Raw genomic sequence first — 26,977 nt, 5'->3', positions numbered from 1 at the left:
GCTCTTATTTTCGACGCTTTGTGCGCAATTTTGCCTGCATCATCGCTCCCCTGACGAAGCTCCTGGCTGGCCCCGGTGACCTTCGCCATTGGACTCCGGCATGTGACCAAGCCTTCACCACTTTGCGTCGTCTGCTTACCTCACCGCCTGTTCTACGCCACTATGACCCGACTGCACCGACCGAAGTTCATACGGACGCCAGTGGCGTTGGTCTTGGAGCCGTCCTTGCGCAACGCAAGCCTGGCTTTCCGGAATATGTGGTTGCGTATGCGAGTCGTGCCCTCACGAAGGCAGAAACCAATTATTCTGTCACAGAGAAAGAATGCTTGGCTATAGTTTGGGCGTTAAACAAATTTCGCCCTTACTTGCATGGTCATCCGTTCGATGTTGTGACAGACCACCACGCGCTCTGCTGGCTTGCGTCACTGAAAGACCCGTCAGGCCGTCTTGGACGTTGGGCTCTTCGGCTCCAAGAATTTGACATTCGCGTCATCTATCGATCCGGGCGCCAACATTCTGATGCCGATGCCCTCACCCGATCGCCCATGCGATCCGACGAAACGCCACCCTCACCCATAGAGTGCCTGGTTGCTACGCTTGCTGTTACCGACATGCCGTCTGAACAGAGGAAAGATCCGTGGATTGTGTCTCTCGTTGACATTCTTCACAGTTCTTCGACGGCTACATGCCCTCGAGCCCTTCGTCGCCAAGCCACCCATTTCGTGCTACGGGACGCCATCTTCTACCGCCGAAACTATCAGCCGGACGGTCGCAAATGGCTGCTAGTCATCCCTCGCCATTTGCGCTCCGACATATGCACGTATTTCCACGCCGACCCACAACAAGCTCATGCTGGCGTCCTGAAAACCTACGAGCGGCTCCGCCAGCGCTACTACTGGCGCGGCATGTATTCTTATGTCCGCAAATACATTCGGTCATGTGTAGCCTGTCAGCGACGCAAGACATCTCCTCATACGACAGGCCCTCTGCAACCTTTACCGTGTCCTGCACGTCCTTTTGATCGGATTGGCATTGACCTTTATGGGCCTCTTCCATCCACTGCTAAAGGAAATCGTTGGATAATTGTCGCAGTAGACCACCTCACAAGATATGCCGAAACTGCTGCACTTGCTTCGGCTGCTGCTCGCGACGTCGCCGCATTCATGTTACGGCATTTCATCTTACGGCATGGCGCACCGCGAGAACTGCTCAGCGATCGAGGCCGTGTCTTCTTGTCCGAAGTTATTAATCAGCTACTCGCCGCTTGCCGCACTATTCACCGCACCACTACGGCGTATCACCCACAGACTAACGGTCTAACAGAACGGTTCGACCGCCCTCTTGGTGACATGCTCACCATGTATGTTGCGTCTGACCATTCCAATTGGGACGATGTCCTCCCTTTTGTGACGTACGCGTATAACACCGCCGTTCAGGCTACCACAGGCTTCTCCCCATTTTTCCTTCTTTATGGACGTGAACCATCCACTACCCTCGACACCATGCTACCATATCATCCGGATGCCTCTGAATTCACCCCTCTTTCCGAAGTTGCTCGCCATGCTGAAGAGTGCCGCCAACTGGCTCGCTCGTTCACGTCGGATACCCAAGGAATCCACAAAGATCGCCACGACAACGGGCAGCCCACACAGTCCTTCGCCGTGGACTCTCACGTCTGGCTTCAGCTGCCCTTCCAATCTCCAGGCCTTAGCCCAAAGCTTGCTCCGAAATATCAGGGTCCGTACCGGGTCGTCGCGTGTACATCGCCGGTGAATTATGTGGTCGAACCGGTGACGCCATCTTCGGACAAACGCCGCCGTGGCCGCGAGACGGTTCACATCAGCCGCCTGAAGCCGTACCACGACCCCCTTATCGTGTCATCACCTTAGGTCGCCAGGATGGCTCCTCTTCACCGCGGGGGCAATTGTAGTGGGTAACATGCATGTGGCGCTGTGCGGACTGCCACCGCTGCGGCGCGAGACCCGAGCTCGGGCTGCTGATGCGAACAGCTAGGACTCGCGATCAAGAGCCACTTGCGATCCCGCATACGAGCTGCAATAAACCCCCTTTCAATATATATATATATATATATATATATATATATATATATATATATATATATATATATATATATATATATATATATATATATATCTTATATCTTATATATATATATCTATATATATATCTTGTCCGCGGCCAGTCGCTGACTCTGATGGCGACGAGGGACGGCGACCACCACCGCCGGTAAAGGGGAATGTGCGAGACGAACCGCAGTTACCAGCACCACCAGCACTACTACTACTACGACAAAAACGGCAGCAGCAACAGCGGCAACATAGACACGGCCGGCCGACGGCGGCGGCGCCCGCCTTCTCCATGACAGTCGTAGATACAAAGAGAACGATCCGAGTCACGGCATCAGTGAGGCTGCCGTCGGCCGAAGCAGCGGAAGAGATGACCATAGCCCTCGCGGTACTCCACGGAGGTGCGGAACATAATGTGATCATCAGCGACTCCAAATCAGCGATTCGGAACTACACCAAAGGTTGGGTGTCCGCGGATGTGGCGCGCATTTTCAACGCCCGGGCCGGGGACTTCGGATCCGGCACGATTACAAACAAGTCCCTCAAGTGGTTTCCCGCGCACGTTGGGGAGCTTGGGAGCAAAAACAACAGCCGCGACAATAATCACAACAACAATGCTAACTGCTGAAGACGCACCGACACTCCACCCAACCACAATGAGCACGCCGACCTCGTCGCGAGGCAGCTTACCCCCCCAACCTCCGAATTTTTTTCACACTGTCCATGCACCGCCGACCAAAGCAACCCCTGGCGCAGGAAATCATTCTGAATTTTATCTAGACCGTCTTTATCACGCTCGAAAAGGCATTTCACCGCGACAATGGCGAAGTGGGGCTGGATTTCGCGGCAACGCCTATGTACCGGGAGCCACATAACGCAAGCAACCCCATCCGAGCATAAAGTTGCAAGGGCGTTTTGGTGGCGAACGGAATCGCCACGGAAACGGGTGGAGGCCGCGAAATCTACGGAGCGCTTGGATGTCAATTCCGAAACATTATGGGTATAAGGTTCTACTAAACTTTTGATGTGAAAGGTGCATTGGCATTTTCAAACGTGTGGTTTAGATTTTCAAATGTGGAACTTTGTAAGTTTCATGTTCCCATAAAGATCTGACGCCAAAGTTGCATTATCTTTTCCAAAGTCGTACATCGGGTCATACAGCGAGACAAGCCAAATCAACACACTATCAGGCAAGTTGACAAAGCCCGCAGCGAGGCCCGATGAGACGAAGCGCTGTGGTGGTTTATTCGTGCCGTCATGTCACATAAAAAAACATCAACATTTTTTTTCACCTGCGCCAAAGCATTCAGTGAAGACATTAACGCCAGCCGCCATTAACGTGCTTATTTATTTTTTCTACTTTGACTTTTTATCGCGAGGACACATTAAGCCTCTAATTTTTTTGTTCTCGCTCCCCTACCCGGGGGCTGCCAGAGCCAGCCAGAGCGCATGCGTTTTTCTCGTGTCGCCCCGACCACCGCGCGGCGCACTTCGGTGCGCGTTCGGTTTTCTCTGGCCGAGTGCATTTTCGCCTGGCAGAGTTTTGACGCTTTCTAGCTGGCAGACAAGAAAAAGAAACAATGGTCGCTCGCCGCCGTCACTGTGGGGACTCGACGGATTGCACCGCGTTCACTTGAGCGCAACCTCTCCAGAAAGTCTTGTCACGCCGGTGTAGAACACCGAGCAGTATGCACATGGTTCTTGGCGGACCAAGCGTCTCGTGTTTTCTTCGATATTCCTTCGATAGCCACATTAGTTGCCCAAGGTAGGCATTTGATTGTGACGAACATACTTTCCTTAGCGTTTCTTTTTTCATTACGGTTCCCCCGCCCCACAAAAGGAAAAAAAATGACGTTGCGGCGCAGCGAATTGTCACGTGGTGAAAGTTCTATTTAGTTACTTCTTTTGCGGAGAGTAATGGGCCATGGGACGGTTCAGCTGCCGGATACTCTCATTATATTGTTGCGATAGCAATTATATGGAGACTCTAGGCGCATTCCTGACGTCGCCGTCGCCCTCATGTTCCACATAAAGGCCAAGGGCGATGACATCGTGACCGCGCGCCGCATGCTGTATGTGCGAGTGAAAGCGTGTGAGGGGTGGGGGGGAATGGGTGAGCCGACGATGGTGACTCATACCCCAGTCACACGGGCACTTCCGAAGTCCTATGAACCGAAGATCCTTTAAATCAAGGGAGAATGCGCACTGTCACACAGCCACTGCAAAGGAGCCCTACTGGAAGGGAGCTTTGAGTTAAAGAAGTGCACGTTATCGCGTTCTACTCTTGAAGGCGAAGCTTAAGCGTCCTCCAATTCTTTCTTACCCTCTAGACGAATACATTTCTTCATTAATCGTGACCTAACGTAAAGTTCCGTCGCTGCAGGCGCAAATATTATAGATGTCTTAAATAGCTGTGACGTTGCTCGGACTGTTTCTCTCTCGCCTTCGATACCTTCGCTCCCCAAGGACGCTCTCCCCTACTTGCGGGCACTGTGTACATCAGTGCCGATAACGCCCGTTGGCGGTCTCTTCTATGAAAATACCGCCCAGTGACACTCGTCAGGACTCCACGCTTTACAGTTGCAGGCTGTGGGCGCTCCCTGCACACGCAGTTGAAAGCTCGGTAAGAGCAAGGTGAAATCGGTTTATTGGGCCCAACCACAAGGAATCAGTTGCCAATAGATTTTCCGCGTCGGAGCCGGTCAGCATCTCGCGGCGTCGGCCAACGTCAGCCGGGTTTCGTGCTTTGCTAGCCACTTCAACAGTCGGCGCCGTGACCTGCGACGGGCAGACTTCGACGTCGCGCGAGCGTCATGTCCGCGTCGCTTTCTTCTCGACGCCGCCGCGTGACGACGCTGGCTGACGGCCAAAATGGGTCGCCGACTTGTTCCTTATGGTTGAACGTACGAACTGATTCACGGCCTCAAGGATTCCAGATAACTGGAAGACTGTCAACACTATACTAATCCACAAAAAGGGAGACGTTAAAGAATTCGAAAATTCTAGGCCCACTAGCTTACTTCCAGGACTGTATAAAATATTCACCAAGGTAATTTCCAACAGAATAAAGGCAACACTGGGCTTCAGTCAACCAAGACAATAGGCTGGCTTTAGAAAGGGACACTTTAATATGGATCACATCTGTACTGGAGCGCAATATCATGACTGGAAGTCAACCAGTGCGCATGTGCAACACTCCCGCTACTTATCGCAGTGCTCCTTATATACTCGGCTGCGTTTCGGAATAAAGTGCTTTTATTACCTGCTACTTTTTCAGAAATTAGCCTCTGCTGCAGTTCTTTGTCTCTTATTCCAAGGATTATTCTACTGCCTAGAAGTCTTATCTTCAATCTCGCCAAATTCACACTGCGCAGCTAGAGTACTCAGTTCTGTGAGCCATTCGTTAAATGACTCGCCCTCGCGCTGGTTCCTGGAACAAAACCGAAACTCGTTGTAGGTGAGATTTGTAACTGGTCCGTAATGTTCTTAGAACTTCTGCATTAAGTCTTTCCGATCATTCTTCTGCTCCTCGTTTTCAAACTTGAAGGTGCGGTAAACACGCCTTGCATCTTCACCGATAGTCATTAAAAATGTAGCGGTCTGAACATCCTGGGGCTGTAGACTCAGCCTTGCCGCTGTTGCAGAAAGTTCGAACTCACTTTTCCAGATGTTCCAGTTGTGGAAAATGTCGCCGGTAACGTCGTGCGGCTTGGGCGGTGGTAGCAGAGTCGAAGTCGTCGTCGTGGCTCGTGGTTGTCGTTCCGGATGAACCATTCGCTCCTACATGGGAATTAATGCTGCTGTATTGCTGCTGTTAAACTGTAATACTATGGCAAAACTTGCCGCACGGGCAGGAACTAGCTGCCGTGCCCACTTCTGACACCATGTAAGCCAGACGAGTAGCAGGTAACAAAAAGGACTTTATTCCGCCTCACGCTTCAAAGATTCCATATCAGCGTGATATACAAACCGGGAAAGGAACTGTCCTTGGTCGACGCACTTTCGCGCTTTCCTTGCAAAACAGAGCTGGTGGACGAAACAGAGCAATTTCAAGTAAACGTTGTTTCTTGGTTACCCGTTCCAGATCAACAGCTGCTCAGTATCAGAACGGAAACTGATAAGGACACCCTCATGACCGAACTCTGCCGTTACGCGAGCACAAAGTGGCCCGACAGCAAGCAGCAGCTCCCTAATGCCTTAAAGCCATACTTTAGCTACCGTGATGAGCTACACGTCAAGGATGGGCTGCTTCTCAGAAGCAACAAGCTTGTAGTTCCTCCATCAAAACGCAAGGAAGTTCTCGGCCTACTCCAAGCTGCACATTCTGGCGAAGACAAAATGAAGGCGAGAGCAAGACACGTAATGTACTGGCCAAACATGAACGTCAACATTTCTGATGTAGCCGTGTCATGCGCTGTTTGTGACAAGTACAAAAAAAGAAATGCAAGGCTGCCCATTCTGAGCCCCGAACTACCCAGTTTGCCATGGCAGGTTGTCGGGGTCGATCTTTTTCACCACGAAGGCAATGATTACCTCATAGTGCTACATTCTTACTCGTTTTTCTTTTAGGTTCGCAAGCTTAATCGGACTACCGCTGCTGCTGTAATCAACGAAGTGCACAAATCTTCGCGACACATGGCATTCCCGCTAAAGTGCGCTGTGACAACGGCCCTCCTTTCAACAGTGCAACTTTCCAAGCATTCACAAGTCAATTTAATATCAGCCACACCACTTCTAGCCCGTACCACTCGCGCGCGAACGGCTTGGCAGAGCGTGCTGTTCAGGAAGCTAAACATCTGCTAAACAAATGCCCGTTTTCCACCCTTGAATTTTACAGTGCGTTGTTGGAGTGGCGGAATACTCAGAGGGATGCACAGTTGCAGTCGCCAGCTCAAAGACTCATGGGACGTCCCACCAGAATCCAACTCCCGGTTCTCAACTGTCACCTGGAGCCCAAGACGATACCCACGGAAGCAGTTCGTCAGCGACTACAAGAAATACGACATAAACAGCGTTCCTACTACAACAGAACGACACGGGCTTTGCCAGACCTTCATAGCGAAAACAGAGTGTCCGTATACGACACACACAGCAGAACGTGGGCCCCGGCCATGGTAATTGGTGCTGCAGGGCCACCGCGATCCTACGTAGTGGCTACAGACAGTGGACAGCAGTTACGCCGCACGAGAGAGCATCTCAGGGCCACAGATGCTGCTCAGCCTGCTAAGTCACAAGTAGAAAAACGAAAACAAGCTGCGCCAAGTACCCCAGCAGACGCAATTGAAGCCCCACTTCGAAGAAGTGAACGGGTACGCCAAGAGCCGCAACGTTATCCACTTCCAGAACGTAAATAGCTAAGCAATCCTTGTTTGCAAATGAAAATGTTCATCAATGTTTCTTCTTTTTTTTCCCCCAAAGAAGGGAAGATGTGCTGTAGCGCAATATCATGCCTGGAAGTCAACCAATGCGTATGTGCAACACGCCCACTACTTATCGCAGTGCTCCTTACATGCTCGGCTGCGTTTCGGAATAAAGTGCTTTTTGTTACCTGCTACTCGTCTGGCTTACAGCATCCACGTCATCAATCAGGTAATAGGGAAATCCACAGACAACACTCAGCATCTTTATATGGCTTTCATAGACTACGAAAACGTATTTCATTCAGTAGATATAGCAGCCGTCAAACAGACATTACGTTATCAAGAAGCACAAGAGGCTTACGTAAATATCTTGAAAAATATCTACAGATATTCCACAGCTACCTTAATTCTCCAGAAGAAAGCTAAGAAGATACCCATAAAGAGAGGGGCCAGACAAGGAGACACAATCTCCGCAATGCTAATCACTGCATGCTTGGAAGGAGTATTCAAGCTGTTAAACTGGGAAGGCTTAGGGGTAAAGATCAATGGCGAATTTTATGACATTGTCCTGTTCAGCAACACTGGGGACGACTTGCAACTAATCATTGAGGACCTTAACAGAGAGGGTATAAAATTGCAGTTAAACATTATTATGCAGAAGACAAAGATAATGATCAATAGCCTGGCAAGAGATCAAGTGTTCAAAATCGCCAGTCAGCCTCTAGAGTCTGTGAAGGAGTGCGTTTACCTAAGTCAATTACTCACATGGAACCCTGACCATAAGAAGGAAATCTACTGAAGAATAAAAATGAGTTGGAGCGAATGAAGCAGGTATTCTCAGATCCTGGCGGGAAGCTTACCATTATGATTGAAAATCAAATTACAAATCAAATTACAATATGATGTTATTGTGTGTACGGTGTAAGTTGTACTTAACAATTTTTCTACGTATTTTAACTTCAGAAATTCAATTAGTTCAGAACCTTCCTTTCGCCACAAGGACAGCCTGGGCATGGGTGGTTCGTGCGACACGGGGCCCTTAACGCTCTCGCGTTAAGACGAAGCAGCCGATTGTGGAGATCAATTCCAACACTTGGAAACCGAGACGTCTTTCACACTCACGTTCAACGTCCAGTTTATTCGCTCGCGCTACCAGCATCGAAGGTTGTCACGTGATGTCCTAAACGGGTATTATCGCACTGTGGAAAATGTGTGCAGTTTCGCAGCCGATCGCCAATGTTCTGTGAGTGTGTCAGTGGAAACGTAATTACGAGAGGCGTTCTGACGTGGCACTTAAAGGAACGGGGCTTCGACGCATCCAGCATTCGGCCAGGCGACGTCGCTGCCACACGATATTGGGACCTGGTGCTACGTCGCACACAGCGTGTGCGACCAGTGCGTCGAATTATGGTGTTTTACGTGCCGAAACTTCGATCTGATTATGAGGCACGCCATAGTGCGGGACTCCGGAGATTTGAACCACCCGGGGCTCTTCAACGTGCACCTAAATCTAAGTAGACGGGCGTCTTCGCGTGTCACTCCCATGGAAATGCGGCCGCCGTCGCCGGGATTCGATCGCGCGACCTCGTGCTTAGCAGCCGAACACCATAGCCAATTAGCAACCACCGCGAGGGACCAAAGCTTTGTGCGGGTGAAGTGCGAAGACATGGATATCGCGTACACCGCCCTTTAATATCAGCGCGTCGGCAGCGAAAACTTCCTACTCTTCCTCGTCTTGGTCTTCATGCGTTGCGGAGCAGTGCCAGCGATCCCCGGCTGTGACAAAAGCCACGACAAGACAACGTCGATCGATGAAAACCGGGAAACCGTTGGTTATAAACCTCGAAGCATGACGTCTTCGGTGCACGTCTCGTCGGCCAGTTGTCGCCACACCCACGTCGACAACTGGTCGTGCGACTGACCGCACTGGAGGTGTCGACGCGGTTAACGTTCCTCGTCGCACCGGGTATTTGTCGACGCACCCGTCGCGTCTCGTCATTGCGCCAAGTTAGCAAAGACACCCAGAGCAAGCAGAACGGACTCGGCTAGATGCATAGAACGAATTTAATCGGTGCGTCACCTCCATTCGCCACATGACGTCGGCGCACGACCGTTTGAAATAGTTCTAGTTGAAGTAACTTGCACTGATGATTACGAAATCTTCAATGTCTGAAATTTCATGTCATAAGGAAACTGTCTGGAGAATGGTGGCAGTGGTATGCAAAGAAAAAGGCCACGAGACACGTGCTTTTTAATCAGTAAGTAACAAGTAACCATAAGATATAAGCTTCGCGGTACGTTCAGTTCTATCAGGACATCGAACGTGGTTGGAAAAACTTCGAACGTGGTTGGCAAAGTACGCTTCTAACGCTTTGGAGCGCTGGTTCAAAAAGTGCATTAACTCTACCCAGTCTGACCTACGAGCGTGGAGGTCCTTCGTATGTAGCAATTACAGTGGCGGTTTAGGGAACTTATTCTCCATGGTCCAACGCCTATGCGTTTTTCTGATCTTCTCGTAGCTCCTTGGCAGGCCCTAGAATTGTCTCGAACCACTGAGCATTTTCACCCGTACGTTCGTGCCATGCGTGCCTCTTGTATTTGCTGCTACTACTTAGACACTTTTTCTTCCAGGGCTACGGCTATTCTGCAATTATTGATCATTTATTTAAATATATGTCTAAATCACCATAATCGTTTCCAGTGATTGAGCCACTACGCGTGTTATGGCACTTATAAGCCAAAGTACTGCCCAATTAAAGAAGATTTCGAAATTTAGGCTTCCGGTTATATTTCATTGCACTCCATGGAGCTACCCCTCCCGAAACAAAAAGTGCCTCCACAGGCTTGTCACATTTGTCGCTGGCCTGTTTGAACGCCTTTCACTTAGTGGTTTCGTTGGAGTGTGTGCGAGAATTCGCCGCCGTCTCTCCTTCCCCTCTCTCTCTTCGGTCTTGCCGTTCTGTTTTTACCTTCCTCCAGCGTAGGGCAGCCAATCAGACGCTCTTCTGGTTAAAATCCCTGCCTTCTCCGTTTCTTTCTTCCTCCTCCTAAACCCACCCAGTTAACAGAATGGAATCCGCAGTCTTGGTTCATTCAAGCCTTCCGTCTACCTCGGCTAGAGCAGTGTAATAAAAGATGGCTGTTGAAAGGACAGTCACAGGACACGAGTCGCCCGAGCGTGCGAACGTTTGATATTCAGAATTCTTAAGCGTACTGACATGTGCCGCTACGAGCTGGCGCCACCAAATAAGTTATGCGCGTTCGAAATCCGACGTCCCGAACGCGCATGTGCAAGGACTTTCCTCGCTGTCTTCTTTGCAAAAAGCAGCCGATTTCACTGAGAGTCGTACAATAGAGCGCAGAAAATTGTTTGTTGTGTATAGCTGCAATCGGAGAGAGGTATAATTTATTTGGTAAAAAAGAATAACCCAATAGCATCAAGAAAAGTTGTCAAAACAACCCTAACTCTTTGAATTTCGCGCTCACTCCGCCGTTAAGACACAGTCGCCGATGTGACCATGGCTCGGGTTCCCACTGTGGGAAGAAATCCACTACTTGGAAGAATCAAAACTAACGATCACTGCTCTCTACCGTAAGGGGCAAAACGCGATAACGCTGACAATTATTCTTGGCCCATCTCCCACAGTGGGTATTCACCACAGTTTGCGACGCCGTCTTTTAACGGCTGCCACCGCGCGTGCATTTCACGCGACCGTTGCGTGCCCCCGACCGTTGGATCTCATACCTTGGGTTACCTGCGCAGCATAGCGGACGTATACGCTCTTAGGGAAGCGCCAACCTCTCACCGTGAGCGTCACCGCCTCTTAACGTCGCCTTTTTCTCCTTTCACGTCCGGAATTTTCCAGCGCTCCGAAAGTAGGCCTCCGCTCTGCCCCGAGTGCTGCCCACGCCGGTCGTGGGAAACAAGACGTCGCGCTGCAATAGCATCGGGTGCTGACGAAACCCGCAAGCTGTGCTAGTGAACTCGGTAAGTGCGAACAGTGCTGCGCAAGGGGAAATATCCCTTATGGAAAAACGTAGCCCGTTTACCTTAGGCCATCCCGTTTGACCGTTACAGCGGTTGCAGAACTACTTCCAGACGTCGTGCCAACCTTGCTCTCCTTATCTGCCGGCTGGCAGCTTCTTGCAAGTGCTTTCGGCCTAACGCAATTTGCTCCGCTTATCCCCGGTTTTAACTTCAGAGCCCTACTCTCCTGATTGGTGACGATCATCGCCATAGTTTATAAAGAATTCTCGTGAATGACGACGCATATGTGAGTTTGTGTGTGTGTGCGTTCGTGCAACTTCTGTGCAGAAGGCTAGCGGTGTTGTTCCTCGTGCGTTTTGGTCTCGATCTTACACGCTTTGCTTCAACTCTTCGCAGTGCACCCCTGCTGAAGAACCTCTGGCTCTGTCCCTGGACCGTTCTCCGGCTTCGAGCGAATAATCCACTCCAGCCATGTGTAAGTCCCAGTAGCCACTACCAGTTCCGGAATTATTTCGCCCGTACCGAGCTCGAACGTGCTTAACGCCCGATTCCCTTGTTTTCTACAGCTGAGATGTCTGAGATGTCATCCGTAGGAGGTGAGTTTGCTCGTCGAGCGCATGCCTCTTTTCAGAGTCACTCTGGTTTCGTCCTTGTTTTTGGCCCCGTGTGTTGGCGTGCCTATTGGCGCAGCGCAGCTCCGAATCGGCTTAACGGAACCAGTTTTCATTTACGTGCATGCTTTGACATTGAAAGCTTGCATGCATCTTTGAATAGTCATGCTGGGTCTCACAGTTTCGTGATTTTTTTTGTAATGTCTGAATGTAACACGAACTGGCAGCAAACGTTTAATGATAATATAATAGTACATTGTAGTTCCTGTGTTTGGCGTCAAATTGCGGCATTTTTCAAACTGGCCTCGATGTTGTAGGTTTCGCTGTTACTTTTACTTGGATCAGTGCTGTTTCCATCACATACTAACTACGCTACCAACACTGACCTGTGGCGGCGATGCCACACCAGAGAGGGTGAAGCGAAAACTGAGAAATTAAATAAGAATAACAGGAAATGAATTTCCCTTGATGCTGATATCTTTTCGCATTTCCAGACGAACTCTCCGTGATGGAGTCGTCGGGTAAGGACCGCTCTTAAAGGCGTCGCCTTTCTTTTTTCTGCTTCTTTAAGTCGATCACCAATGCGACACCGCGACTGAGAAACATGCGTCTTATCCACGCATTAGGGATTCTTCGAATCGCGGATATATGAAGGAATCCGTAGAAACTGGTGGCACATCGGGGTGGTGGTCTACGTTTCAAGACATATGCAAGTTGCATCCGTGTTTTTTTTTTCCGCCTGTACCACAGATATTGTGTTCTATAGGCGCACCTAGTCCGTTGTTCTTTCTAAACTAATTCACCTGGATGAAGTACGCTACGCGACAGGTTCTTTCCTGCATAAGCGAGCGCAGACGAGTGTGATACTGTGAAATCTCACTACCTCCCTTCGTGCTCAAAGAAGCCTCATGCACTGCTGCTCGCTTTTTAAGGCCCGATGTAGCAGCGTGGCCGAGAACTGCGCTAGCGGCAGCGGCAACGTCGCCATTCGCTGCTGTCTCACGTGACTTATGCGTCGCGGCGTCATGAACCAATAACCTCATAGAAAGAAACAAAACTGGCTGTAAAACCAAGGCGATTATGTTAAATTAGTGAAGACTCCGATATGCTTGCCAGTTGAGAGATCTCAAAAACATGTCAGAAATGAAACGTGTTGAAAACATGTTAAACAAAACATGTTAAACAGAAATAGTTGCGCTGTAATTACGCCCACACATCAGCCAGCGTTGCTCGCTCGCGCGCTTAGCGTGTTAACATGCGCGTGGTCTGCGGTTGTTGCCGAAAACGAGGGCCCCGATTTACGGAGTCGACATGTCGCGCGCCTTCGCCAAAAACGGTGCAGGAGCAAGGAAGGTGCACGGATGCAAAAAAAAAAAAAAAAGAAAAGAAGGCGTGTATTGACATCACATAGTTTTCGTCGTCGTTGGTCCGTCTTAGCTTTCTCCTTGTGTTTGTCGCAAACAAAAAGAATTCCGAGAGCAATTAAGCGGACGCTATAGGCGCATTCGCGCCGTTGTCGTGCGTTCCTGCCCGACGGCTGCGTCAAGCCAACACGTGACACCTGCGTATTGTGAGCGCACCCTCGAGGAGATTACGCCCAACGTAGGCCTTGCTCTCGGTGTCGATGCTTGAAAACTTTTTGGGACCTTGGGAACTGGTAACGCTTTTTTTTTTTTCAAAGTATTTATGTAAAATAATTTACAACGTTAAAAATGTATAAGGGTGTAAATGGGTCTATAACAAACACGCTTACACCGTTTTGTTGTGGGGTGTAAGTTAGAGATTGATTTACACCTGCGCTCATTTCTAAGGATGGAAGGTATCTTACGGTGCAGGTTTGTTAGTTCATTGAGATTGCGTATCGTTCATTATTTTCTATTCATATGTTGTATGTATTATCGTTCATATTTCTGCTAAATGCTTTTTTTTTTACTTCCTCGGAGATCAGATTCCGCCATGTCTGTTACTGACAACGGGTTAACGCGAAGAAGGAAGACAAATTGATAAACAGCGGGCGAACAAGGGAAGCCTCCGCTGGGAGTAAATGCTGCATATATTTCACCTATTTATAATTTCATTGAAAAAAGTGTGCGATAATTATGCTGCATCACTGTGTGTCTCGTGGTCTCGTGTACCTGTGTGCGTTTATCTCTTAACTGCTGACTATCCAGTGGACCACCCGGGACGTTGAACTTTGTCAGGGGGCACCCAACGCTTGCCTAATTTTGTCACATCTCGTGGGCACGTTGTACATATGTATGAATAAAAATGTGATGAAAAAAATTTCAATTGCATATCAGGTGGCATGAGTCATACCACTTTCTTTAATACAGTGCATCATTTTTTTTTTTTACTTTTGTGGTAGACAGCGCAATCTTAACCCATGATATAGATTACTCGATGAGGCAGACATCATTTCTACGAGAAATAGGCTAGCCTCATTGAATATTTAACATTGTTCCACTGGCTAACCGTTTAATTCATGACCTTTCGGCACTCATTGCAATTAAAGAATTGCAGCTGGCGAGCTTGTATTCACTTGTAGCGAATTCTCGGGAGGACACCAGTTTCTAGATAATTATTCTCCACTTATGCCACGAAATACAATGGCGTTCCAGCTATTTTTGTGCTGCAATGCGTCAAGCAGCGATTTTTTTTTTTTTACGTGACACAGCAGTGCATTTGTACCGCGAGTTGGACTGTGCATATCTCGAAACTGCTGCCATCCTCAGAAATCGCACATGCGGTAGAGGTGACGAAGAACTAATGTTCTGATGCCTTCTTCCTTTTGCTTCTTTTGCTTTCCAGTCATGAGCGCCAGTGGGATATCCTGTGAGTTTCACACAGTCTTTCTATCAAATACTTTTTCCATACAGGCACACAACACAACGGGATGACAAGGAGTGGACAAACACGGGAAGCCTCGGCTCGGAGCCCACGTTTTGACAGGAAGACTTTGTTAGACTAGGCCAGCTTCTTTCCTATGGCGGGGTTTGTTAACACACATAACAACATAACAAACATAAGTTGTTAGGCGAGAACAATGTGAGGGATGGGAAACGGCGTTGGGTATGTTGAAAAGGAAACATTAGTGTTGATAGTTTAATAGAACAAGGAAGCGAGGTCAGCGGTACATATAGTTTTACTAGTACACCTAGGTAGGCAATTCTTTAACCTTCTAGAAACTGTGAGGGCAGAAAATCGATATGGAGAGAATGAAAAAATAATAATAATAAGCAGTAAATACATGGTCTCGAACGTTTAGTCAAAAACTACGACGTGAACAAAAATGGGATTTCCGTGGATGAAAAACGGATATTGGAAGTAGGGTGTGTCAATGGGTAACGAAAGAAATGAGAACAAGCACACATGTTGTCGAAACTAAGGAAGGAAAACTGCCTAAATATATTTACAGAATAGACAAGTGAGCCTCTTTGTAAGTGGTCATCACGAAAAAAAAAAAAGAAAATGCAATGTGAACAGTCAACAACAACAACAAAAAAAAAAACCTTCCAAGGACGGAGCGGCCACTACCAACGGCCAGGTTTATTGCACTAAATGCAATATGTTCAAGACCTACTTAGTGGCGTAGTGGCTATGAAATCGCGCTGCTGAGTACGAGGTCGTGGGATCGAATCCCGCCTTCAACGACCGCATTTCGATGGGGGCGAAGTGCAAATACCATACCTCGTGCATTCGAGGCACGTTAAAAGGAAGCTTTAGCTCGGGCCCAACTCCGACGCGGCCTATTGACATACATGTAATACTCAAAAACGCTTTTCTGAGATAAATCCTGGACCGATTTTAATGAAATTAGTTGCATGTGAGAGAGAAAATGAAACTCTAGTGAATATTGGAAGCGGAATTTCGAGTTAGGGCCTGAATTTTGTTACAATAATTTTCAACAATTCGAAAGTTTAAAATATATAGAAGCACGAAGTTTACTGCTTAATAGCTCTGGATCAAGAAAGATGGCACGGTTCTGTAAACGGTATCTATTAGAACATTCAGAGCGGGAAAATTCGATATGTCAATTTGTATCTTACGTGCATTTGTTACGTTGTGTACAAGGGTTCTGCAAAAGCTGTATTCCCATATTACAAAGTTTTTTTGAGGTTCATGTGTAAAATATCAATTTTGTCCACTTTAGATGTACTGTTGGATGCAATTCACAGAATTATGGTGTCGTGTTTCACGGTTGAGTTACAGAGTTGCAAACTTAATAGTCTCGTTTTCTTAAAATTGTTCACTTTTGCCAATTTTTAATAGAAAAAAAATTGACGGCCTAATTCAAAATTTCGAGACCAACAGTCACTAGATATTAAGTTGTTTTTTTTTTTTTTTTTTAATGCGACAAACCTCGTGAAGTTTAGTGCAGTGGTTGCCCAGAAAAACGAATTCTCCTTTTATATGTATTTGGATAGGTCAAATTAATCACGAGTCTTCGACCACGACGTGCCAGCTAATCAAAGTGTGGTTCATGCACGCAAAACCCAGGAATTTAATTCAGTTCGACATATCCAACAGGCAAGCCACAAAACTTAACAAAAGCATGACTGCAACAAAAAAACGAAAGGTACCGATAAAAGGCACATATTGCTAGCTATCTAAAGTCAATCTTTCGGGAAGGGGTTCAATGCTATCAAACATAACGGCAACTTTGTTTACTTTCATGCTGTGGCACGCCTAATGTCATGCAGCGTTTATGTCTACGGGGAGTACCGGTCTGAAGGTTAATCTCATGCAATTGTGCGCTCATTCACTATAATCCTTCCGCAAGCTATGCCGAAAGACAAACGCGAAATTGGGCAGATGCTCCCTGTTAGATGTTGACGCTGCGAGGTCACGACGACGTAGGCGATGTATGATGCTTGTAGTTGTCGTGGCACAAGGCATATATATATATACATAGGGGGTATCTTCAATGTTCAGCACGCAGGACCCGACGTAGAATATGCAGGAAAGCGAAGACGAAACTTCTAGCAGTAAGGCGTGTTTACTTACCGTTTTCGGCTGGTGGACCAGTCTTTTTCAGAGTACAGTGACAGCATACAGAACAGTACAGTACAGAGTACAGCGCTATAGTCTGACGAAGGCTGGTCCAATAGCCAAAAACGTAAAGTAAACACGTCTATGTGTGTGTATATATATATATATATATATATATATATATATATATATATATATATATATATATTGGTACGTGGTTCAAACCAGTCAGACGTATATTTCAAGAATACTTACAATAATCGTAGCGGCTGACAAGATGGTAGACAGCGCGCGAAGTCCATATCGTCGTCGTCTTCCGACCAAGCTGACAACATCTTCTTCGTCAGCGTGTCACATGACCCCCGGCGGCGGAAGCACCGGCTCGGTGCTGGTTAGGAGGCGGGCGAGTGACACAACTTAAGACGCGCGACATGGACCACGTCGGAGCGATGCTGCGCCACGGTTGGCTCAAGAGGCTCGATTTCGTACGTGACGTCAGTTACATTACGCAACACACGGTAAGGGCCAGAGTAGCGTGAAAGTAACTTCTCCAAGAGGCCAACGCGTCGCCACGGCGACCAAAGGACATCCAGGGTGCCCGGTGTGTAATGGACGTTACGATGGCGGGCGTCATATAAGCGCCGCTGATTGTCCTGCGACTCCACAAGTCGACGTCGGGCAATATGGCGTGCTTCTTGAGCTTTGAGTATGGCTTCACGGGCGTACTTGCACGTGGAATTCAGGCTAGCAGGCAGAATGGTGTCGAAAGGTAGCGTGGGGTCGCGGCGAAACGAGAGGAAGAATGCTCACTCAGTACGCATTCAGTATACATGACTTCAGTACAATTCATGCAATAATAAACAAAACTTATATAATATTTACTGTGTGATTGCACTACTGTCTACTATCTCCGCTAATGAGAATTTAAAATGGACTTAATTACTCACGGTTTTCATAATTGCTCTTTCCAGCTACTGACACGTAAGTTAATATATATAGCTTAGCACTTGTTGAGTCCAAACGTTTCGTTTTTGTGTGAATGGAGCTGCAGAGCACGAAAACAAGCATGCAGTGTTTCGAACGCTGTCGTACTACGCATAGTCTGACATAATGCCCATTGTAAAGTAAACATAAAGCCTTATTCGTACATAAGTCCTAATCTTACCATCAAAATTTCCATTAAAACCATCCCGTGAAAACATTTTGAATGCACTTGAGAGAATATGCTGGCGCCAGCAGGTACTAAACATTCGCTACTATGCTGAGAAACAACTGCACAGCAAGAATAATTTGAGTTCTTTCAATGCTGGCGTAATTTGTTCCTTTGGGACGGATTGTCTAGCTGAATACCGACAGCTTCATGCCGGTTGTACTAAAAGAGCAGGGTGGTTTGGCAGTTTTCATACAAGAACACCTTATGTATAAGAATAGAATAAGATGTGCCTCCTAGTGCCCGTGCCTGAATAATTCATTTGCACTTGAATGAAAAAACTTACGATACTCATCCCAGGGTAATTTTGGTCTAATCAAAAATACATGGCTGGGCTGGTTAAATATCTCCGAGTTTAAGCCAATTTATGTCCTCTGCAGGATGAAGTCCTCTCCCAGAGATATACAATTACCCTTGTCTTGTCCCATGGGACGCAATCTCATGTCTGCAAATCTCCTAATTTCATCACATCACGCCACTTCGCTCCCTGCCGTCTCCCACTAAGCTTCTTTCCATAACACCCATTCTCTGAGTGTAATAAAGCATCGCTTACCTTGCCCTACTCATGTCTTGCAAAATTATACGTGCCCCTAATGTCAAATCTAATATCGGCTACCCACCTTTCCTTTCCCTTCTAATCCACACCGTTGCCTTCCCGCCTCTTAGCATCAAACCTATTACGTTTTGTTCCATAGCAATTCGCGCGGTCTCATAACTTCTTGTGTTTCTTTGTTAACCCCCCGCCTTCTTCTCTCATGTTACCAATGGTAGAAAGCAAGGATTGCACAGATTTCTTTTCAAGCACAATGTAAGATCGCGGTCATGACTGAGCAATACCTACCGCATGTGCTGCAACCCATTTTTATCCTTCTAGAAGTTCCTTTCTCGAGATCAGCTGTCATGCTCGAGCAATGATCATCTCCTCATAACCAGAGCCTGCTGGTTCATGACAGCGAGAAAAAGAAAACGATTTGGCTAGTAGCACCCGCGATGACGCGCGCTCTAAGACAGGCAGGTGAGCGCGCGCCTCCTCTCTAGCCCGGCCGTGGCTACGCCAAGCTGACCGCGCGGTGACCGAGCGCTTAAACCACACGCGCCCTATCTTGGGGGTCCTCTTCGGCGGGTGCAAAGCCTTGGCGAGCCAAGATCGCAGTGACAGCATATGCGCATTCTAGCACACGTAAAGCTAGAGATCGCGTTTTTTTTTTTAAGTTGCACAGGCGTGTTGAGGAGAGACGGAGCACAAGCGTTCGCTCCCGCTCTCTATTCGCTTATCACGCCTCCACTGTGACAGAGAGTGTTCGTGCTCATCGAGCAAGCTCTGTTCATGTTTGCCTGTGCGCACGTGACACCTTGCTTGGTAATTGAATCAGCGAATCTCTACTGCAATTTCTGCGACGTGTAACGAATAAAACTGCGAACCTCACTATGTGTGGTTGTCGAATACTGAGCTATTACTATTTACGCTGTGCCTTTCGGGCGAAAGCGCAACTTATATATATATATATATTTTTGAGGTTCACAGGATTTTTCGAAATCGCCTATACCATATAGTAGATAGTCCAAAAACAAGAAAGGGGCTGACAGATTGCATAGCACACTGCGGTATAAAGTTCGTAAACAGGGATAAGGTACCTCAAAAAGGCTGGCCAACCTTTGTGAGGCACCTTATCCCTGTTTACGAACTATATAGCATATAGCAGATAGGTATTCATTGAGCTGGATTATGTGGAGAGGTGGACATTATACTGCAAACAAAATTCATGCCTGACAAATAAACAAAAATTTCACTTATCAACACGTTAGGTAACTGACAAATTGAAGCCAGTGATTCCAAGGCAGACTGACTTGGTTTCGAATATTGAAGCTAGCACCAGTCTTGAGATAAGCGCAGTCAATTTCACTATCAAAATTCACTGCTTTCCTTTTACTGGAAAAAAAAAAAAAACACGCCTTTATGCAAAAATTACTGGAACAAGAATGCATTTCATCCCACACTTTTGGAACACACATATAGAAACTGATGTCATGCCCATAATTTGTCATTAGCATATATGACGTTTGTAGTCACCAGCTACAATTCATCATTTGCAGTATTTGCTGCGAAGTAATAATTTAAATGTGAACGAGTGAAACAGGGTTATTAGATATTCATTTCGATTTCCCGGGAATACATTGTCCTCCTCTAAGTGACCAACACGAAGAAGTGGAATTATGCTACATGCCAAGTTTGGTTTCTAAAACTTCATTTATTATTTACAAAAATGAAAACAAAGCCAGCAACGGCGTAGCCTTCTAGATCTTTTTCCGTTTCACAGAGGTAACCACAGCTGGAGCGTCAGTTTGGGACCAACCTAACCTTTCTTGTGGTGATCCGGTTCACACAAGTATCTTGTTATTTACTATAATTATGGTTCACTTCATATTTTTTTAATTTTCAATGCGTGATCGCAACAGTTCGCTGACACAGTTCCTCTTTTACGGTTATACTTTGATTCGAAGCGCGACACGGTTTATTCAATCAGTTTAGGAAGAAAATATTGAAGTATTTCCGCTCATTGTGCATGCGGCTAAGTTATATGTTATCCAAAAGTTACGATAATAATTCAAAATTATTAGCAAGATTTCTTTTTTTGTAACTGTGTCGGGCAGCTGACTAACATCCTTGAAATGTACATACACAGAATTTTTCTTTACTGGCATTGACCCGTGGGGCTATAACACGTAGGATAACAAAACTTGGTGACACATGGGCGATGAAAAAGCGGATGTTCTTATGAAAATTTCAGACGATATTGAGGGAGAAGTTGACGTCTAGGAGAATAAAAATTAATAACGAGGTAGAGCGCATTATCAAAGGGCAGGCGGGAGGAGAGATCACATTCAGGACAACAAACGGGGGTAGACGATAACGGTTCTTTCCGCTGAGCTAAAGGAGAACCAATGAAACGCAGCGCAAATCGTTCAATTTACAGAACAGATCAGATGTGTTTGAATAGAGAAACCGTAACGAAGGGAAGCGCTGCGGCGGATAGCAGAGAATTGCGCGGTGTGATAAGTTTGAAGGCACAAGACAGCGTCGACCGACACAAGACGCAGGCATCAGAAAGGGTAACTGTGAGTGGCCTTCATCCTGCAGTGTACACGAGGTATCGCTATGCGGTCGCCCTTTCGGCCACGTCTATGTTTATCGCCTGAAGCGTCTTAGTCGCATTGTTTTTCGCGCACTGCTGATTGTGAATGCGGAAACTACCATCCAAACTTCCAGCGAGAATTCCAAACAAACGTCGATCACCATTGCTGTCATCGGTCTATGCTGCTTCATCCTTCTTGCCGCCTTGGTCGGCTACCTGTTGCTGGGATCAGCGGATGGTAAGTGAAAAGCAAATTTTTACACGCAATCGCAGTGAAATGGCAGGCAGCCATGGATGTCCTTCAGAATCGCTGCTGATTGCGAATGCCTCTAAACATTGCCATTGAAAGGAATATACGTGTGAGCGGCTGCTTCAGTGACATTCTCAACGAAATATCTATATTATCTAAATCAACGCGTAGCACGTATACCGAAGAATGTGAGACTTGTTCTCTCAACAAAATTTTTCTGCCTGCCCGTCACTCTTACCTAGAGCACTATTTATGTGCGATGCCTCCTACACCACTGGCGTAGCTAATCATCACGCCAACGTTCTGTGAGACGCTTTGATTCGTAGCTGGCATGGCGCCGTTACTCCTATCCAGCAGCAGCTGAAAGAAGTGCCGCGCCGGGCCGAGATGGCGCACCAGCGTATGAAATGAAAACCGTCCGGGCAGTCCAAGCACAGGGCTCAGCTTTGTCATTATTGTGAAGCAATTACATGGACACTCCGTGCGCATTTTCGCCGTCAACGTCGATGTCGCCGCGATGTTTCCCCTATGCAGACCAAGGGCGATAACACCGTCGCCGCGCGTCGTATGCTGTGTGTGCGAGTGAAACCACGCGGGGGAAGCCGACCACCGTGGCTCAATCTGGCGCGCGCGCAGGAAGAAAGCGGAGAGACAACGCGCTGTCTTCCGTCGCGCGCAAGGACCTCGGGGGGTGGGAGGCGGGGAGCGGGGGCGGCGTTGTGCTCCGGCAGCCAATGACGATCGAGGTTCAATCTCGCGCGCGATATGGAGGAAAGTAGGGAGACATCGCGGGAGGCACGGGGGGGGGGGGGGTAAGTTCGACTTCGCCGAGTAGTTCGTACTATGCACGGACGCGTGCGCCGGATCTAGAAAGGGATCTGCAGGCGGCTCATACCTTTGAGCGCGCTAGCTCTTGCGTTGGAGTGATAGACCGAAAGAAGGTCAGTGCACTCGCTACAGCTGCCACTTTTGCTCACACCAGCGTTTTCATGGCGAGTGTCCGCGCCCATCGAGTGCGAGGTGTTCATGTTTGCTTGCGCGTGATAACGCCATGCATGTTAGATCAGTTAGTAAGCGAATGTTTCCAAGCTTACATGGTCAATAAAGCTACTATCCTTACTTCATATAGCTCCCTACTAATTCGCTATCGCAATCGATTATTCGCCTTTCGGCTGAAACTGCGCCTTCTTTCTTTCAATGCTTCGCCCTCCGAGCCGAACTGCCAGCTTCAAATAAACTAATCTAACTGCCCGACGGTCGGATTGCAAAAGCAGACCTCCAGCAGAGAAGCCCCATATTGATGTCATTACCCAATGGACGCTCTTCTCCTACAACGGAGTGCATCATATTGCAGTCCCTGTTTGCTTAAGCAGATCTCCGGAAATAATTTAAAATATTTGACACATCGTCACACGTCCAACTTCGGGCCCATTCCTAAGACACTGCTGCAAAAAAAAAAGAAAATATGCACCGTCCGAAACTACTCCTACTCTCCTCAGTCTAGCGTTGACGTGACAGTGTGCCGTGAGCAGTGACTCCGCCCCTATTTCACCCGGAACTCGCTCACGAAGGCAGTCTTTCATGAACTTCAGGTGGAGGTTGAATCGCCTCCCAACTTGTTTAGGCTGTCGCTTGTTTAGGCAACATTATTGAAAATTTCTAAATTTAAGGCAACTCAATTACGATGACTACAATTCCAACTCAGATAGAAAAAAACTCGCATCACACTTGCGCAAATTCTGCCGAAGGTTACACTTAGAACTTACAAATTTATTATATTATGCACCGCTCTGAACTCTGCCCATAATTCGTGATCAGGATTTTTGAAAAACCTTCGTTAACATTGTAACAATCTCACGTAAGCTGTATATTCAGTTATTTTCTATAGGCTACAGATAACAGGTACAATCTACATAAACACAGTACTTGTTTCTGGTCCAGAATTGCGCGAATGACGAGCAGCCATAATTTATCAGTCTCTCTATAAATTGCATCAAATTTATTAAAATCAATCTAGTGGTTCTCTAATAAAACAATTTATTAGTTTTTTTCCGGTGTGAGCGAAAAAAAGTAAGAATTGGTATTGGCTACAAGCTCAAGCTCCTTTTTAATGAACGACGGACATGATGGCCCCAAAATAGCGTAAATACGTGTATCTTCTGCAATCATTTTTCGAACAGCACGCATAGGCCGAAAGATGTGGAAAAAGAAAGCGTATGCAGGGCAAGCGATTATACCGCCTACGTGTGCCGTGTGTTTCGAGGACAAGAAATTGTCCCGTGCATCTGTCCCGCGTCCTTTGAGGACAAGCAATTTACCCGTGTACTTGTCCCGTGACTTACCAGGACAAGCAATTGTTCCTTATACTTTTTCCCGTGTCTTTAATACCGTGTGCGCTCTTTCAACTAACAGCATCACACAACTCACCCAACCATCCACTTTGCTGCTACTCTTCCCATCTACCTCAGACGAAGCGAAAATTGAAACGTCTTCGATGGTCTTTTTTTTTTTTTAGTACAGGTCGTAGCGTTACACTTAACGCGGACTCGACAAAGATAGGGTTCAAAGATAGGGTTCCATACCGTTCGTTGACTTCACATTCTCCCTCTGTGTGCAGCTGGAGAAACGGAAGGGACGGACGCTCTTGGTGGCGGCGGTGGTGGTGGAGGCGACTCGGGGCCACCACATGTGCCCTTGCCACCACTTACAGCTCGGAGGCCCGGTGAGTGTTCGTCGTCCTGCGCTTTAAATTTATTCTTCCTATTTAGATGAAGGAAAGAAAAACAAGCAAAAGTACTTAGACGCATATCCATCGAATGGTAGTTGGTCTAAATACTCGTAACTTGCATTAGTAAAGGGAAAAACAGTCACTGACAAAACAAATTCGCGCAGAAATGAAACTGTCGGGTAAAGCCATTATTAGATATTTAGCATAGCTAGATTAAAAAGGAAAGATCATTTTACCTGTAGATAAAACAGCAGGACATACCCCTACCGCGAGCGAAATAATATACACGACAGATATAAATGAGTGATTTTACCATGCAAAGATGCTGACAAAGACTTTCACATTCTTTGTGACAACCCGATTCAGTATAAACTGGCACATGCCTTTCAGAAAGCAGTTGTCTAAAGGAACCGTAAAAAGAAGGCAGCTTAACTGCTCGCGTCAGCGATGGTCAATGCAGAAGTTTAACCTGAACATGAAAGAATAGTTAAAAACTCGTTAAACAAGGTTAACTACCGTTGTCCCTAGTTTAAACAACTGAGGCAGCTGAAAGCGCCAAGGTTTCATGGACTCCTATCTACAGCAGGTAGTTCACCAGCCGGTCCTGAGGCAGGTAGAAGAATGTTCTGAATAGTTCCTTTACCAGTTATTAACCACCATACAACGGTAGAGGGAGCCGAGACAAAAGCCTCTTGAATATGTACACGCCTGCGTGTTTATCCCGTGACCGCCTCTGTGCCGGTTTCCGCTTCTACAACTTCACGCTCATCTGGTATGGAGTTTATATTAGCAATACTTCATCTTTGGCGTTTCAAATGAATGCCGGCATTCATTCGGCTAACTGCCAGAAAGAAAATATTTACAAATTGAATACACAGACCTCATACATGCATACACCTCAGTACTGTGGTGTCACTTACGCTTCGATTCTTGTACTGGGGACCTGTCCTGCTGCGATGTAAAAAAAAATGCTACTGCCCAAAGGGGGGACAGGGATGAGGGTCAGCGAAGCAGTCTCTACAATATCTTTAAAGTGTGTGTGAGCGTGAATCACTGCACCTTTCGCCACAAAGACAAGAGGAATGCGGCTGGCTGTTCAACTCAGCTCAAACCACGACAGTCACCGCATGCGAGTTCCTTAATACTGTTCATCTGACTGCATCTGCGAGCTCTGACGTCGGAACAAGTACACGGCTGTTGTGAATGTCGCTACAGCCCTCTAACCTAAAAGTTTTCTCATCGATGAAAACAGCTACCAAGTGTTCCCCATTCGCGGCCCGTGCCAACAGTAGCCCATATTTTCCCCATCTACACTTTCCTTGCACCTCTGTCAGTCCACGTCTTCTCTGGAGCTTAAAGTAGGAAACCTTCAGACCCTTTGGCAGCGCTTATCTCATTGTTGCAACACACGCTGAGCTCCAAGGCCAGAGTTTGATGATTCTCCGCTGTTGGTATTCGATTGTCTTCATGACAATTGTATTATTGTAAGCAGTGAACACAGGACGACCATTGCGGGTTATGTCGTTATGAGTGCCACGTTTGAGAGCGCAATGGGGAACCTTGCGGTGAAATTTTAGAATCTTTTTTTTGACCTCAGAAGGAGTACCCGGCCTCGCTCAATGACGACATGGCGGATGGGAGTGAAGAAAGGCGTTGCGTTCTCCGAAAAATAAATAACCCATCACAAAAATGGGCTCAAATCCATTCTGTGAAGGTCGCTAGCCAGCGAAGCTGCGGTATCAGCTGATCCAATAGACCAATGTGAAGTAGCCTTGATATTGGTCCTGCCGAGCCTGAGCAAAACGCCGTTGTGCATGTTAACTTGCTGTTGCTGTTGTCGCTCATCGTTTTCGCACCGCTCTTCGGGAGTCCTAACTATGCGTGGCCTCCCCATAGCGCTATGACAATACAAATTAAATCATTTGCTAGGCGGGTTCCTTTGTAGATATGAAAGTGTAGGGGCATCACTACCTGCTTCGTGTGCTACGGTTATAGCTTCCCAGCAAATGCAGCTTATGTGAGCGCAGTTTCTACGGGGAAGCGCTTGCGGAGAACGCTATGCGTGAACGCGAGCGTACAGGTTCTTTCTTTTTCTTTCCTGTGCACGGCCGGCGGCGCCGCTGCCGCGGATGCACGGAGGCGAGCGCCATCTCGTGGTGCTGCAGATAACCCAGCGGCACATGCGGAGCGCACCCTCTCCTGTATTGGTTGAGTTTTCTCTCGATCAATTTGAACAAATGCCGGGATGCTAGTCATATGCAGCTTCGATATAAAACACTATCGAAATATGGCAGATTTAAAAAATGGTTGACGAAACAATCTGAGGATATTTTTAAAATTAAATGCAATATTATCGCTCAAGATGTGTGCCAGTAATTATGGGGCACCCTATATACCGTAGAAACGCTACAAAGGAAAGAACTAGCCGGTGCAACTTGTTTCATTCGGTGAAGAACATAAGGTTTTATTACGTCTACTGACACTCGCTCATTATTGCTGTAGAATTCGTCAGTGTTGCCCGCTATATCCTGATTCGTTAGGAATCGTACTCCGTACTGCTTCTTACCTGGAAGTCCGCTATAGAAGAGGACGCGGATATTACCAGTTCTTCAAACCTCAC

General features: G+C 47.2%; 1 protein-coding gene across 1 annotated transcript in view; it reads right to left on the bottom strand.

Annotated features, from left to right (window-relative positions):
- The window catches only part of LOC126518063 (uncharacterized), a 159,508-nt gene extending 134,867 nt beyond the window's left edge, over positions 1-24,641 (bottom strand). The window contains exon 1 of the mRNA XM_072285564.1: positions 24,212-24,641. The gene's annotated coding sequence lies outside the window, so the exon portion shown is untranslated. The remainder of the gene's footprint in view (positions 1-24,211) is intronic.
- Between the last annotated feature and the right edge of the window lie 2,336 nt (positions 24,642-26,977).

Source organism: Dermacentor andersoni, chromosome 11 (assembly GCF_023375885.2).
Source record: "Dermacentor andersoni chromosome 11, qqDerAnde1_hic_scaffold, whole genome shotgun sequence".
NCBI lineage: Eukaryota > Metazoa > Arthropoda > Arachnida > Ixodida > Ixodidae > Dermacentor > Dermacentor andersoni.
The sequence above is the reverse complement of the archived record's forward strand: the minus strand, read 5'-3'. Positions and strand labels throughout refer to the sequence as shown.